Source organism: Macaca thibetana, chromosome 18 (genome assembly GCF_024542745.1).
Source record: "Macaca thibetana thibetana isolate TM-01 chromosome 18, ASM2454274v1, whole genome shotgun sequence".
Lineage (NCBI taxonomy): Eukaryota > Metazoa > Chordata > Mammalia > Primates > Cercopithecidae > Macaca > Macaca thibetana.
In genome coordinates this window covers 47,026,740-47,039,772 of record NC_065595.1, presented here as the reverse complement: position 1 = coordinate 47,039,772, position 13,033 = coordinate 47,026,740, and the positions used below count along the sequence as shown (strand labels likewise).

The 13,033-nt window shown below is 36.3% G+C and overlaps 1 protein-coding gene across 2 annotated transcripts in view; it reads left to right on the top strand.

Moving 5' to 3' along the window:
* ASXL3 (ASXL transcriptional regulator 3) overlaps window positions 1-13,033 on the top strand; it is a 182,306-nt gene that overhangs the window by 99,714 nt on the left and 69,559 nt on the right. The window lies entirely within an intron of this gene.

The following is a 13,033-nucleotide window of genomic DNA, read 5'->3' as shown; positions in this document are numbered from 1 at the left end:
CCTTTTTTTTTTTTTTTTTTTTTTTTTGAGACGCAATCTCACTCTGTGGCCCCAGACTGGAGTACAGTAGCACAATCTCGGCCCACTGCAAGCTCTGCCTCCCGGGCTTCACCCCGTTCTTCTGCCTCAACCTCCCGATTAGCTGGCATTACAGGCGCCCGCCACCACGCCTGGCTAATTTTTTGTATTTTTAGTAGAGACAGGGTTTCACGGTGTTAGCCAGGATGGTCTCAATCTCCTGACCTCGTGGTCCGCCCACTTCGGCCTCCCAAAGTGTTGGGATTACAGGCGTGAGCCACCGTGCCTGGCCACCCGTGTCTTTTTTAGACAGTAATGTTTTTAATGCCCTGTTAGAATCAGACTGATATTTAATACTCTGTAAGGCATACTTACATACATTCTGCTCTTTGCCATTAAGTTGTTAACTCCTTGGAACAGTGCCCTTTCTGTCCACATCTGTAGTCCTTACTACAACCATCATAGCCCTTCTGTTTAGTAGGTTCTCAATGAGTTTGGAATGAATGATTCTAATTAACTGAATGACCTAGAAGTTTGGATGAATGAATGACACATTCTAGGGGGTCCAGCATAGTGAAGTTTCTCCTATCTTCTTGAATGAAAATGGTCCTGTGTTTGTGGAGAAGGTCATTCTTTGTATACCAGCGTGTAGCAGATCCAAAGGAGTGATCCCCCCTCATATCCTTTAGCCAGCCAGATAGAGACAGCCTGTATTCCCTATTCTATTTTTTTTCCACCTGAGTTAGACATCTAATTCATATGGTCTTGAAATGAGGTTTTTTACTTTACTTGCCTTCTCTAGGTAGTAGTGGGTATGTATAAGTCCTAACCTGTTGAAACCATGCTGAATTAAAACAAATGCTGTAAGTCTGTTCTAATTTAAGTTAATAATTCTGAAACAAAATCCAGTGAAAACCAGAGTTCAGGGTATAAGTGTACAGTTTTTTTCTCATTGTGATATTTTCCTAAAAGGATACAAAGTTCTTCTAATTGTCCCCTAAGTGCCTTCTCTTGATTTCTAGCAATTAGTTGCTTTATCAGATTGCAAGATATTCACTCTGTGCAAGGCATGGGTTTCACTTGGGCCTTACATCTAAGGAGTGTAGCCCAAGACACAATGGACCCCAGTATGTTCTCTCAACACTCTTCAGTACAGGAGGCACCATAGGCCCCCTCAGACTCTCTCATGCTCAGCTTCCCTAGAGAGGGTTAGAAGCACACAATAAAACAAGAATAATAATAAGAAGCTTCAAAATTTCTCAACCTCAGTTTTAAATCTTAAGTTGAAAATAAAAGAAAAAAATTTCCTCAGTCATTGTAATTCTGATGGTAATCTCAAAGTTCTCCTGAGAAATATACCACCCAGCTTGGGAAGCTACAACTGTTGATGTAGGTTTTTGGTTTTGTTCTGTTTGTTTGCCCACGGCCAGGGTTATGCATGAAAACTATGATGATATTTCTTTGAGTAGCCCACTGATTGAATAGACTTGGTCACGGGGTGAGTGCAGTTGAAAAATATAGTGCTTCTAAAATGGTGTGTATTTCTCTGATGAGGTTATAAAGAAACAAAACAAAACTTTGGTGGTCCCTTTCCTATTTCTTAATCAAGTACAATAGAAAACACTGTTCTGATATGCATAAAACAAATGCTAACAATATCTACAAGGACTCCTTTATTATAGACCTTGAAAATTATTATAACAGTAAATGTTAAACTACCAAATAACCAGGCAGTAGAAACTTCATCTGCTGGGATGAAGGGTAGGTGCCAGCTGCAAATGCGGTTAGAAGCATATGTTTTTCTTGCCTAATCAGTTGTTTAAATAATACCCTCTCTCCTTGCCTTACCAAAGGATAAACCACTTAAAACCCTCTCCCATGAAGATTTCTGAGACAATCCTAGTACATTATCATCTCACTGTCTTCATGGCACTTAGAACACAGATTTGTGAATACTTTAAACTTTCTTTAGTAATATACTCTTACCACTTGTTTTCTATATCTTGATATCTTACAATTTTCCCTAACTAAAATGTAAGTTCCTTGAATTCAAGGTCATTGACCTAAAGTAGTTTTAATTATACTTCTTCCTACGCAATCACGCAATCACACGGTAAGAGTTTAAAAAGTGCTTGCTAAACAAATGTAAGCTTCTAATGGATGTCTCCAAGGGGGGTTTAATACATGTCCGTGGTGGGCTTAACTTCTGGGATTCATTCCAATGTATTTTATTTGGTTTAATGTTTTCGGAGTGAAGAATTATAGCTTTGTTGGTTTATAAAATGGTACATACTCTTTAAATAAACCAAAGCATAAATATAAAAATAAAGTTTGAATAATAACCGCACATCTTTTCATCCAAAATAATTATCTCCAGTGCATTATAAACGTTATTTGACATTTCTTACTGTGTATCTATAGCCAGAGATATTAGAAAACCTGTATTACACCATTTTAATTAAAAGTACAAAATTTAATTAATTTTATATTAAATAATAAAAAAGTAAAAGTAAAAAACAAAATTGTTAAATATTGCCACAAAAAAAGTTTTCTCCAGAGTTATTACAAATATGAGAAACTGAAATAAGAATGATTACCTTTTTAACTACTCATTTCAACTTTGGACAATATATTATAAAAAGATAGGGAAATAATTACACTACAGAGCTTCCTACCTGCATGTTTTTGTTACAATATTTTTTGAATATTGAAGTTGATAACATTTATGTTCTATTTGTTTAACCATAATTCCTATAGTTCATTAACCCTGGTACTATATTTTAATGGACTCAGTGCTCCATGTAGACTTTTTACACAATTTCTTCATTTATGAAGACTACATTGATTCATGTTGTATATTGATTAGATTTTGCCCTCTGATAGATATTTTTCCCATTAGATTTTATTCTTTGGAAGCTGATTTTTCTTCTCTGAGCGCCACTTAATTTAATTTCATTTTAGAGACATAGTTTCGCTCTGATGTGCAAGCTGAAGTGCAATGATACCATCATAGCTTACTGCAGCCTCAAACTCCTGAGCTCAAGAAATCCTTCTGCCTCATCTTCCCAAGTAACTGGGACTACAGGCATGCGCCATTATGCTAGTGTGTGTTTGTTTGTTTGTTTGTTTGTTTTAGATACAGGCTCTTGCTGTTTTTCAGGCTAGTCTGGATCTCCTGGCCTCAAACAGTCCTCCCACCTCAGACTTTTGAGTAGCTAGGATTACAGGTGTGAGCCACTACACCTAGCAGACCTGTTTGTCAGAATCGTTCCTCTCTAATTTCTTGAGATCGTGAGGAACTCTTTGGGTTAGAACTCTGTGTTTGAGCAGTGCTTCTTGTCTGCCTGGTCTGCCTTTTGCGTGTGCTTCTCTATGTGAGTGTGTCTGTGTCGCTGTGTGTGCACACTTCATGCATAATCCTTGTATGGGCTCCCTTCTGGGAAATGTGAGTCCGGAAGCCAGCAGACTACCCAGTGATCAACAAGTGTTCTGGAGCCTGCAACTTTCACAGGCTGGTGGTCTTCGAACTCCCTGTGGCCAAATAGAGAATTTCCCTCACCCTAGTGGAACACATTCCCCATGAGTTTTATCATGAGATCAGTCGGGTGTCTTCTTGTATAGCATAGACTGTGGCAATGTAGCAATTGTTGCTTCTTTTCTCCTTTGCCCTACCTCAGACCCTCTAGGCCAAGTGTCTGGGAATTAAACGCTAAAATGACTACATCTTTTTTCCTTCTCTGGGTACTGTTGGGAGATATGAGGTACCAACTTTAATGAGATAAGACAATCATATATAATTGGATTGTTCTTAAGCCAATTAAGAGTACACGTGTAAGGATAATTAAAATGGAATTAAACATCCTTTGTGGCAAGAAATTTAGTTCATCTTCTCTGTCTTTGTTCCAAAATCATAAAACATATTTTTGCTTAGGTGGACATCTTTGAAATAGTTCTTCTTTTGACTTTGTCATAAAAGACTATGTGCCTCTCTGAAGCGTCTTTATTCTGATATTCTTAAACATTTCATACCATACTAAATAATAGCAGTGTAAGTTCCTATTTCTCACATTGCTCATAACATGTTTCAGAAGTAGAAAATAAAAAGTTTTACATTTTTCTCAGTTTTCTAACGTTTCCTCCAATCAGAGTCACTCTCAATAAATGACCTCAACTCTGTTACATGAGAATATTTATGCCATTTAATAAGAATTAAGCAAAATTTTTTTCATATATATGTATTTTTTAACATTTTTGCCTCTAGGTTTGGCCTTTGCCTCTACTTCTGAGAAGAGAAGCTTCTTCCTAATTCTGGTGTAAGGTTTTTATTGTGAAATATTTCAAACATATAGAAAAATACATATGCTAGTAGAACAGACACCTGCATACCCGACATCTCAACTCAACAAATACTAGATTTTTTGAATAGAAACAACTTGTAAAATTTTATGTATTTGTGAGATTGGCTAGTACAGTCTCTCTCATATCGTCCTGCTTCTCTTTCTTTTGTAATAAATGTTATATTATTTTTATAAAGTCAGTTGAAGAGGTTTTTTCTTTTTTTCTGAAATATGTATGTAATGAAATAGGGAGTTCCAGAGTCAAGAAAGTAAGTCTCCCTCCCCACATACAATTTATCTTTAGAGCCGTTTATAATTTGTATAATTTGTGCTTTGTGTATTTGTGGGAAAGAGGGCACAAATTCAGTTTTCAAAAAGTTTTTACACATTTATCTTTCTCTTTTCAGGTTAAATTTGGAAATGTATAAAACTTAAAATAATTTGTCTTCAATGACATTGCAAAGAGTCATAATAATATGCTTTTTAAAATCTACTTTTAATTATAATTACATCTACCTTTAAATATGTACTCTCTCAAGTATTGTGTCCTTACCTTTCATTCCTCTTCACATTTGTTTATACCATCTCAGGCCAGAGATGTCTTTTAAGAGCTTAATAAAAAATATTTTTTATTGTTGATGGTTTTCATTATTGTTTTCTGTTTAATGAATGTCTGCTTTTTTCTTTTCATCTTTCCTTCTTTCTAATTATTCTTTAGTTCATTCATTAACTTCATTATTTTTATATGTAAACTTTTAATTTTCAGTTTTCTTCTACCCTCTAATATATGCAATTTACCTTGAAAATCAGTTGAGTGGCATTTTAAAAAATTTGGTACCATTAAAAATTCAAATACTTTATAATTTCCGTTACAGTTTTTTTTTTTTTCTGTAACGTGTAAAGTACATACAAGTGTGCTTTTGAATGTCTAAACATATAATGGACGTGTGGGGTATTAGATAATTGATACCTTTGTAATATGGTACTGTATTTAATTTCTTTTGGGGCAGAAAGATGAGGCTTTCGATTATTCTTCAGTATCTGTTGAGACTCACTGGACAGTTGTGTTATGTTTTGTTTTCTTGTTGCTTTTGAATGCTGGGGAAAAAACTCCTTTCTCTAATGGCTCAGTACAATGCCCTGTGTTAAATTTGTTGGTTCAAGATTGATTATTGAGTTGTAAAAGTCCTCTATAACCTTAAGACAATTTTTTTTTGATCCAATCTATCAGGTTTTGGTAATATATGTTAAGACTTTCTGTTCCTAACTGAATACCCTTGATTTCTTTCTCTTGCCTAATTGCCCTAGCCAGAACTTCCAACACTATGTTGAATAGGAGTGGTGAGAGAGGGCATCCCTGTCTTGTGCCAGTTTTCAAAGGGAATTTTTCCAGTTTTTGCCCATTCAGTATGATATTGGCTGTGGGTTTGTCATAAATAGCTGTTATTATTTTGAGGTACGTTCCATCAATACCGAATTTATTGAGCGTTTTTAGCATGAAGGGCTGTTGAATTTTGTCAGAAGCCTTTTCTGCATCTATTGAGATAATCATGTGGTTCTTGTCTTTGGTTCTGTTTATATGCTGGATTACGTTTATTGATTTGCGAATGTTGAACCAGCCTTGCATCCCAGGGATGAAGCCCACTTGATCATGGTGGATAAGCTTTTTGATGTGTTGCTGAATCCGGTTTGCCAGTATTTTATGAGGATTTTTGCATCGATGTTCATCAGGGATATTGGTCTAAAATTCTCTTTTTTTGTTGTGTCTCTGCCAGGCTTTGGTATCAGGATGATGTTGGCCTCATAAAATGAGTTAGGGAGGATTCCCTCTTTTTCTATTGATTGGAATAGTTTCAGAAGAAATGGTACCAACTCCTCCTTGTACCTCTAGTAGAATTCAGCTGTGAATCCATCTGGTCCTGGACTTTTTTTGGTTGGTAGGCTATTAATTATTGCCTCAATTTCAGAGCCTGCTATTGGTCTATTCAGGGATTCAACTTCTTCCTGGTTTAGTCTTGGAAGAGTGTAAGTGTCCAGGAAATTATCCATTTCTTCTAGATTTTCCAGTTTATTTGCGTAGAGGTGTTTATAGTATTCTCTGATGGTAGTTTGTATTTCTGTGGGGTCGGTGGTGATATCCCCTTTATCATTTTTAATTGCGTCGATTTGATTCTTCTCTCTTTTCTTCTTTATTAGTCTTGCTAGTGGTCTGTCAATTTTGTTGATCTTTTCAAAAAACCAACTCCTGGATTCATTGATTTTTTGGAGAGTTTTTTGTGTCTCTATCTCCTTCAGTTCTGCTCTGATCTTAGTTATTTCTAGCCTTTTGCTAGCTTTCGAATGTGTTTGCTCTTGCTTCTCCAGTTCTTTTAATTGTGATGTTAGAGTGTCAATTTTAGATCTTTCCTGCTTTCTCTTGTGGGCATTTAGTGCTATAAATTTCCCTCTACACACTGCTTTAAATGTGTCCCAGAGATTCTGGTATGTTGTATCTTTGTTCTCATTGGTTTCAAAGAACATCTTTATTTCTGCCTTCATTTCGTTATGTACCCAGTAGTCATTCAGGAGCAGGTTGTTCAGTTTCCATGTAGTTGAGCGGTTTTGGTTGAGTTTCTTAGTCCTGAGTTCTAGTTTGATTGCACTGTGGTCTGAGAGACAGTTTGTTATAATTTTTGTTCTTGTACATTTGCTGGGGAGTGCTTTACTTCCAATTACGTGGTCGATTTTGGAGTAAGTACGATGTGGTGCTGAGAAGAATGTATATTCTGTTGATTTGGGGTGGAGAGTTCTATAGATGTCTATTAGGTCTGCTTGCTGCAGAGATGAGTTCAATTCCTGGATATCCGTGTTAACTTTCTGTCTCGTTGATCTGTCTAATGTTGACAGTGGAGTGTTGAAGTCTCCCATTATGATTGTATGGGAGTCTAAGTCTCTTTGTAAGTCTCTAAGGACTTGGTTTATGAATCTGGGTGCTCCTGTATTGGGTGCATATATATTTAGGATAGTTAGCTCTTCCTGTTGAATTGATCCCTTTACCATTATGTAATGGCCTTCTTTGTCTCTTTTGATCTTTGATGGTTTAAAGTCTGTTTTATCAGAGACTAGTATTGCAACCCCCGCTTTTTTTTGTTCTCCATTTTTTTGGTAAATCTTCCTCCATCCCTTTATTTTGAGCCTATGTATGTCTCTGCGTGTGAGATGGGTCTCCTGAATACAGCAGACTGATGGGTCTTGACTCTTTATCCAGTTTGCCAGTCTGTGTCTTTTAATTGGAGCATTTAGTCCATTTACATTTAAGGTTAAGATTGTTATGTGTGAACTTGATCCTGCCATTATGATATTAACTGGTTATTTTGCTCGTTAGTTGATGCAGTTTCTTCCTAGCCTCGATGGTCTTTACATTTTGGCATGTTTTTTGCAATGGCTGGTACCGGTTGTTCCTTTCCATGTTGAGTGCTTCCTTCAGGGTCTCTTGTAAGGCAGGCCTAGTGGTGACAAAATCTCTAAGCATTTGCTTATCTGTAAAGGATTTTATTTCTCCTTCACTTATGAAACTTAGTTTGGCTGGATATGAAATTCTGGGTTGAAAATTCTTTTCTTTAAGAATGTTGAATATTGGCCCCCACTCTCTTCTGGCTTGGAGAGTTTCTGCCGAGAGATCTGCTATTAGTCTGATGGGCTTCCCTTTGTGGGTAACCCGACCTTTCTCTCTGGCTGCCCTTAAGATTTTTTCCTTCATTTCAACTTTGGTGAATCTGGCAATTATGTGTCTTGGAGTTGCTCTTCTCGAGGAGTATCTTTGTGGCGTTCTCTGTATTTCCTGGATTTGAATGTTGGCCTGCCCTACTAGGTTGGGGAAGTTCTCCTGGATGATATCCTGAAGAGTGTTTTCCAACTTGGTTCCATTTTCCCCCTCACTTTCAGGCACCCCATTCAGACGTAGATTTGGTCTTTTCACATAATCCCATACTTCTTGCAGGCTTTGTTCATTTCTTTTGCTTCTTTTTTCTTTTGGTTTCTCTTCTCGCTTCATTTCATTCATTTGATCCTCAATCGCAGATACTCTTTCTTCCAGTTGATCGAGTCGGTTACTGAAGCTTGTGCATTTGTCACGTATTTCTCGTGTCATGGTTTTCATCTCTTTCATTTCGTTTATGACCTTCTCTGCATTAATTACTCTAGTCATCAATTCTTCCACTTTTTTTTTCAAGATTTTTAGTTTCTTTGCGCTGGGTACGTAATTCCTCCTTTAGCTCTGAGAAATTTGATGGACTGAAGCCTTCTTCTCTCATCTCGTCAAAGTCATTCTCCGTCCAGCTTTGATCCGTTGCTGGCGATGAGCTGCGCTCCTTTGCCGGGGGAGATGCGCTCTTATTTTTTGAATTTCCAGCTTTTCTGCCCTGCTTTTCCCCATCTTTGTGGTTTTATCTGCCTCTGGTCTTTGATGATGGTGATGTACTGATGGGGTTTTGGTGTAGGTGTCCTTCCTGTTTGATAGTTTTCCTTCTAACAGTCAGGGCCCTCAGCTGTAGGTCTGTTGGAGATTGCTTGAGGTCCACTCTGTTTGCAGATGACATGATTGTATATTTAGAAAACCCCATTGTCTCAGCCCAAAATCTCCTTAAGCTGATAAGCAACTTCAGCAAAGTCTTAGGATACAAAATTAATGTGCAAAAATCACAAGCATTCTTATACACCAGTAACAGACAAACAGAGAGCCAAATCAGGAATGAACTTCCATTCACAATTGCTTCAAAGAGAATCAAATACCTAGGAATCCAACTTACAAGGGATGTAAAGGACCTCTTCAAGGAGAACTACAAACCACTTCTCAGTGAAATCAAAGAGGACACAAACAAATGGAAGAACATACCATGCTCATGGATAGGAAGAATCAATATCGTGAAAATGGCCATACTGCCCAAGGTAATTTATAGATTCAATGCCATCCCCATCAAGCTACCAACGAGTTTCTTCACAGAATTGGAAAAAACTGCTTTAAAGTTCATATGGAACCAAAAAAGAGCCCGCATCTCCAAGACGATCCTAAGTCAAAAGAACAAAGCTGGAGGCATCACGCTACCTGACTTCAAACTATACTACAAAGCTACAGTAACCAAAACAGCATGGTACTGGTACCAAAACAGAGATATAGACCAATGGAACAGAACAGAGTCCTCAGAAATAATACCACACATCTACAGCCATCTGATCTTTGACAAACCTGAGAGAAACAAGAAATGGGGAAAGGATTCCCTATTTAATAAATGGTGCTGGGAAAATTGGCTAGCCATAAGTAGAAAGCTGAAACTGGATCCTTTCCTTACTCCTTATACGAAAATTAATTCAAGATGGATTAGAGACTTAAATGTTAGACCTAATACCATAAAAATCCTAGAGGAAAACCTAGGTGGTACCATTGAGGACATAGGCATGGGCAAAGACTTCATGTCTAAAACACCAAAAGCAACAGCAGCAAAAGCCAAAATTGACAAATGGGATCTCATTAAATTAAAGAGCTTCTGCACAGCAAAAGAAACTACCATCAGAGTGAACAGGCAACCTACAAAATGGGAGAAAATTTTTGCAATCTACTCATCTGACAAAGGGCTAATATCCAGAACCTACAAAGAACTCAAACAAATTTACAAGAAAAAAACAAACAACCCCATCAAAAAGTGGGCAAAGGATATGAACAGACATTTCTCAAAAGAAGACATTCATACAGCCAACAGACACATGAAAAAATGCTCATCATCACTGGCCATCAGAGAAATGCAAATCAAAACCACAATGAGATACCATCTCACACCACTTAGAATGGTGATCATTAAAAAGTCAGGAAACAACAGTTGCTGGAGAGGATGTGGAGAAATAGGAACACTTTTACACTGTTGGTGGGATTGTAAACTAGTTCCACCATTATGGAAAACAGTATGGCGATTCCTCAAGGATCTAGAACTACATGTACCATATGACCCAGCCATCCCATTACTGGGTATATACCCAAAGGATTATAAATTATGCTGCTATAAAGACACATGCACACGTATGTTTATTGCGGCACTATTCACAATAGCAAAGACTTGGAATCAACCCAAATGTACATCAGTGACAGATTGGATTAAGAAAATGTGGCACATATACACCATGGAATACTATGCAGCCATCAAAAAGGATGAGTTTGCGTCCTTTGTAGGGACATGGATGCAGCTGGAAACCATCATTCTTAGCAAACTATCACAAGAACAGAAAACCAAACACCGCATGTTCTCACTCATAGGTGGGAACTGAACAGTGAGATCACTTGGACTCAGGAAGGGGAACATCACACACAGGGGCCTATCATGGGGCGGGGGGAGGGGGGAGGGATTGCATTGGGAGTTATACCTGATGTAAATGATGAGTTGATGGGTGCAGCACACCGACATGGCACAAGTATACATATGTAACAAACCTGCACGTTATGCACATGTACCCTACAACTTAAAGTACAATAATAATAAATAAATAAATAAATAAAAGACTTTCTGGTAATATTATGTGATGATAATTTCTTTGTTATTACCTGAGTTTGACATTTTGAGGCTGTGCTATTTAAATGAATGTAGGTTCAAGGTCACTATATATTTGCAGTAGATTAATCCTTATACACTTAGGGAATGATCTTTCTCATCCCTAATAATAGATTTTTTTACCTTTGTTTATCTGGTCTGATGTTAGTATTGCAGTTGGCTTTTTTGTTGTTTTGAATTTCTGATTAGTAGTTTTTAGTTTATTGTTCATTTTCTAATTATTATTCTTTCCATATAATTTTTATTTTAAGTGTATTTCTTCTAAGCAGCAAGTAAATGGATGTTATTTTTAAAATCTAATGTGAAAATCCAGCTACCTTTATTGTGATTGTTTTGTGCTTAATTTTATTTAATTTTTTCCTCCTTTTCTGCCTTCCATTTGATTGAGTTTTTCCATCTATCCATTTATTTGGAAATTATAATTCTTTTTTTTTCTTCCAATAGCTATATACAGTTTTAACAAAATAAAGAACTAGTTCATATGGCTGTTCCCAAAGCATATCAGAGTTTTATGGTGCTCTCATTTCAATTACATCTTACCATGTTGCATATAGTTATTGTGAAGTATTTTATTTCCACTTTGTTTGATTCCTCCATAAGTCATTAGTATTATTTTTTACAATGAATGTTTGTTTGGATTTACTCATGTCTATTATTAGTCTCTTTGCTTATCCTTGCCTCTGCAACCATTGCATTTCTTCTTTGATAAAATTTCTTTATTTGTTAAGAACACACACTAGTGGTTATTTTAGCAAGATTCTCTAAGGGATAGAGTTTTGGTTTAGGATACCAAAAATATTTTATAATTGCCGTCATTGTCATTTTTTAGAGACATAGTTATAAATGAAACTCTAAATTGACACAATTTCTCTTGCCCTTTTGAAGAGATTTAACTGTCTTCTTTATTGATTTATTGATAATATTTCTGTTCATCTCATTGTAATTTCTTGGAGATAATCAAGTTTTTGTTAAAAATGGTTTTAAGATATTCCTTTTATTATTGATGTTTGGAGATTTCAACACTAAATGGAGGAATGGGTATTTATCTCTCTTGAGATTCGGTATGTAGCTTTTATTTAAGAACTTTAATCATTATTTCAATTCTGAAAAATATTTAGCTATTCAAATATTGCCTCTCTGCAGTCTATTTTTTAAAAATTCAGAACCTTCTATAAATATGCATTTTGACTTTTTATTACATTCTTTGTATTTCTTCCCTATCACATTTTGACTCATCATTTTTACACTACCCTCTAATTATTTCCTTAAGTTTGTATCTGACTCAATAATTTTTTTCTCCACTGAAACATTTTTAAATGTCTTAATTAAATTTGTATTTCTAGAAGTATTATTTGGTTCTCTTTAAAGGTTGACTGTTTTTTATTATAGTATCCTATTTTTTCATAATTAAAAAAATTCACTCTTTTATCTTTAGTTATTTAAAACAAGGATTGGCAAACTGTTTCCGTCAAGGGCCAGTGAGTAAATGCTGTAGGCTTTACAGGCCAGATGATTTCTGTAACAACTCTTCAGCTCCACATTGTAGTGCAAAAGCAGACATACACAATATATAAACAATTGGACACGATGTTGTTCTAGTAAAACTTTATGTGGTAAAACAAGCGTTGGACCAGATAGAAATCATGAGCCATAACTTTTCTGACCTTTGATTTAAAACACACTCTTTATAATCACATTCAAGTAGTTATCGTAGCTCAAGTAATGGAATGATAATTCTTCTGTGTTTGATGCCTCAGTTGATTGTCCCTTATAGTATGTTATTTTCTTGTGTGTCATGATTTTGAGATGTGAACTCTACATTCAGCTTTCTGTTGGAGGTCAGTGTGCCTTGAGTTGTGGAATTATCCTGCAGAGCATATTTGCATTTCAGACATAGTGGCTAATTTATTTTTATTTTTTATTTTTTGAGAGTTTCACTCTGTCATTGAGGTTGAGTGCAGTGGCACAATCATGGCTCACTGCACTCCTACCTCCTGGGCTTAAGCGATCCTCCCACCTCAGATTCTGGGGTAGCTGGGAACACAGGTGCATGCCACTACACCTAGCTAATTTTTAAAAAATATTTTTTGTGGAGATGTGGTC